Below are 4,098 nucleotides of genomic sequence, written 5' to 3' on the forward strand. Positions count from 1 at the left end.
ATTATTTGCACTGGGAGTTCTAATTTGAAGTGATAGGCTAGAGGAAAGACAGCTAGTCAGCACTCGTGGAATATTTCCATAGAATAGTGGGATTTGGCCATGCTTCTTATAACGCACACGAGTCCTACAGTGTGTAGCGCGATATTTAGTTTTTGGCGGTAAATGGATAAGAATTACCTCGAAACATAGACTGGTATGCTAACAACTCGTCTACGCTCGGCTCAAGTCGGGGAGGAACGGAATGTATCAGAATGACATTTGGCGTTTCAAAAAAAGGAATGTGGATCAACTTGTACCCAGGGCCATCCAGAAGTGTGCTAGTAATAACTCTTACCCTAACCGTGTAAGCAATGTACAGCGTCATGCAAAAGGTAAGAATCCATGAACACAAAGGCCAGTGGAACAAAGTAGTCCATGTCTCCAAGGCGACAGTATGCAACATAATCGACAAGGCTATCCGTCTGGAATTAAAGACGACGCTGCATAGGTTCAACAAGATAAAGTTCCAAGTCATACATCACGTTCTACCTCGCATACCTCAAGCAGATTGAGAATCCTACGCGTATTCATACTATTCCATACGAAAACATACCGAACAATTTGGCGGACGCAGCGTCTTTGGACTTCAATCGATCAGACTACTTAAATCGACGCTGAATTCTGAAAGAAAACAGAGAGGAAATGATGTGTTTAGGATAAGATAGACTTACGACGGATCTTTCGCAATGGAAAATACGCTGCTGAGCAGTTGTCAAAAACACATAGTCGTCAGATAGATTCATGACCGGACGTGGCGACATGGATTGTATACTACGCAGTGTGGCTCCAAAATAGTTTTAATATAACGTACTCAACCCTCTATTATAATACATAATAAACATTAATGCAATTAAAACCCTTTTTCTACTATACTCTTTCTGTTTTGCCAAGAAAAAAAGAATGAAACATTTTTTTAGAAGTTACCGTTTACATATATAATATAAATCGTTCAGTCGTTCGGTGGTTAAAATATTACAATTCTTAACATACCAGAATAAATCTTTTACTAAGTTCTTCTTTCAGAATTATCTGTGCTCTGATACCAGTATTATTTTGTATGCGTATGTGCCCAAAGTATGTATGTGGAAAAGTGTCATTGTCTTGAAATCTCTGAATCTACTTAAAAGGAATGATGAGTTTGAAAACATTTGCTTTTCTTCATATTTTTAGAGTTAAAAAATGTAAAACTATCTTAGAGTTTTCAGAAGAAATACTCACTGCCAGTAATTGGAGAATAATCATACATATCTGTGAAACTTGGAGTGTATCGTATTAAATGTGCCACTTGACGTATATTTTGGATGTACCTGATTTGCTATTGGCGCTGTTGTTTTAAGTTGATAAAATTATCCTAACACGCCACCACATGTCTTTCAACAGGGTGGCGTGTGTTTACGTAATCTAAAACATTATTTGACCAACGTTTCTGTGTGTATGAATTGTCACGAACCTAGCATATACGCTTAAAGCCTTCCGAGGAAAGATGGTCTAAGTTTCACCCTCGGAGACCACTGTGTTTTCCTTGTGCGTTGAAAGGGTAAGTTAGTTAGTATATTAAAAAACCAACAGGACACGCATAAAATTTTAGGCTTCTCCAAACTTAGATGTCATAGCTGCAAATTGAGCGAGTTGTTCATTAATGAAGGGAACTTCTAGATGATTTACAGTTTGAAAAAAAAAATTTGTTTGTAACTTATACAACAATGGGAGGAATTTTCAAATAATTTATGCCATCGTGATTCGTCAGAAAAAAATACTATTTATAGTTTAATATGTGATACGAACTTGTAGGTAATTTGTACATTATAGTGGCATGAAGATAACTTTTAGGGCACTTTGAGCTCAGTATGATTAGAAAGAGTTCTAGTTTTTGTTAGCTTGTTTTTGTAAATTTCGTTAGTACACTCATTGTAGAGATAAATGAAATCTGCCAAATAATTGTAAATAACGATAAGTTACTACAGCGGAAGTCGCGTGACGCTGGTGACACGTGATGAATTTCTCGAATGATCATGAATTTTCGGGGGAGTACTAGTGCGTTCGAGACGCCCTTTTCTCTAGTATATAAGCCTGTCAGAGAAGCCAGTGAAGATAGATAATTAAAGAAGCGAACAGTAGTTACGTTAATATAAGATATAATATAATATAAGATATATTAACCATGAACCTAATCAGCTCCAAACAACAGGAAGCCCCTTCCAGACCCTGCAGCTAAACCCTAATGCAGACATCTTCAGTCCTGTCAGAAGTTACATTCCAGACACGAGTGTCAGCAATAGGGATGATCTAGTACGAAGGAAGCCACAGTATGGAACTCAAAATCAGTCCAAAGTGTACAGGGCTAGGTTTCGGACGCAAGTCCGTGCTAAAGGGGAGAGCCTGCAAGAGTTGGCACAGGATTTGGAAAGATTGGCACACAAAGCCTATCTAACTGCACCACCCTATGTACTCAATCTGTTACTAAGAGATCAGTTTGTAGATACCTTGGACAGTCTACAACTAAAGATACCAGTAAACAAGCACACCCCCTCTACTATGCAGGATGCAATGACCAAAGCTCTTGTATTCGAATCCTACGCTAAGTCCAGCACAGAGGTACCAAGGTTGGTAGTCATCAGGATTCAAGGCCAGAAAAGAGCAGGTTTCAGAGAAGTTTGAGGGATTTTGCTGGCACAGTAACAAACCTGGGCACAAGAGAGCTCAATGCCGACAACTTCAACACAGGGAAGATGCCACGGCAGGAAAGGCTGCTACCTAGAAAGGTTGTTGGAACTGTGGAGAGTAGGAACATATGAGGATCCAGGGTAAGAAGAATAATACCAATAAGTCAGCTTCGGGAAACCAGTAGTGGTTGGTGTTGAGGGATGCCCACCAACCCCCATTGTGAAAGTCCCAACAGCTAAGTGTAAAATGGCAAGTACACATAGTGTCTATGTGACAGGAAAGCTGGATGGCCAAAAGTGCACTTCAATGTCAGCCAAGTATACTTTGTGTCTGTCCTTTATGCCCATGAGCTCAATAGTTACCCACACTGGTCCCCACAACCTCGCATACTGTCTTGTCACAACACAGAGCTTCTGCATGGCTTCTGGTACTCCTTTGTGATCTAGTACCTTGATACTCAAAAGGGTTTGCTGAGATGTAGAATCTATGACAAAGTTCCCCATGCATATTAGGGTTGGACTACTTACTACCAAGGAAGTATGTAGTTAACTTTGATAAAATGACGTTTGGGAACAATAAAGGCCAACTTCCAGCAAGTGTTGCTGCATCTGTTGATTTGCATGTCACAGCAGTTAAGTCTACTACAATACTGTGTATGTTAGAGAAGATAATTTAGGGTAGAATAAAAGAACATCCCCAAGGAAGCCCGATGCTTGTGGAAGCAGTGGAAGACCCATCCAGGCCAGCAGACGTGAAGATTGGAAGGTTACTTGTGGCAGGTCTTCAAGTAGTACCCATAACAGTGGCTAATTTCTCTAAATTAAGCAGACACTTAAGGAAGGGGCATTGTTGGGTGTGTGCCAGGAGGTAGAGCTACTCGATGTTAAGGCAAGAAATACAACCATAAAGAAAGGACATCCTTTCCCAGAACATTTAACTGACTCTATAAGAAGAGCATAGACCACTTGTCATCATCACATGCTTTTCAGGTTAAGGAAATCTTGACGAATTATGCAGACGTCTTTTCAAAAGGAGATCATGACCTTGGCTGCATAGACCTTGTGAAGCATGAAATAAACACAGGCAATCACCGTCCAATAAATATCCTTCCGAGGAGAATAGCTCCAGTAAAGCGACAAGATATGGAGAAGGTCATGGATGGCCTAATTAAAGGAGGGATGGTTGAGAAATCAAATAGTTCCTGGTCAGCTCCCGTCGTGTTAGTCCAGAAGAATGATGGGACCCAATGTTGCTGTGTGGACTTCAGGGCTCTTAACAGTATAACCGAAAAGGTCTCATACCCACTACCAAGAATTGATGATACTCTTGATGCCCTAAGTGGAGCCAGGTGGTTTCAACTCTGGACTTAAAGTCGGTTTCCATCAAGTGAAATGT

The 4,098-nt window shown here is 40.3% G+C and overlaps 1 protein-coding gene across 2 annotated transcripts in view; it reads left to right on the forward strand.

The window, feature by feature from the left end:
• The window catches only part of LOC106458720 (potassium/sodium hyperpolarization-activated cyclic nucleotide-gated channel 2-like), a 130,335-nt gene that overhangs the window by 81,155 nt on the left and 45,082 nt on the right, over positions 1 to 4,098 (forward strand). The gene's annotated exons all lie outside the window — the stretch shown is intronic.

Source organism: Limulus polyphemus, unplaced genomic scaffold (assembly GCF_000517525.1).
Source record: "Limulus polyphemus unplaced genomic scaffold, Limulus_polyphemus-2.1.2 Scaffold504, whole genome shotgun sequence".
Lineage (NCBI taxonomy): Eukaryota > Metazoa > Arthropoda > Merostomata > Xiphosura > Limulidae > Limulus > Limulus polyphemus.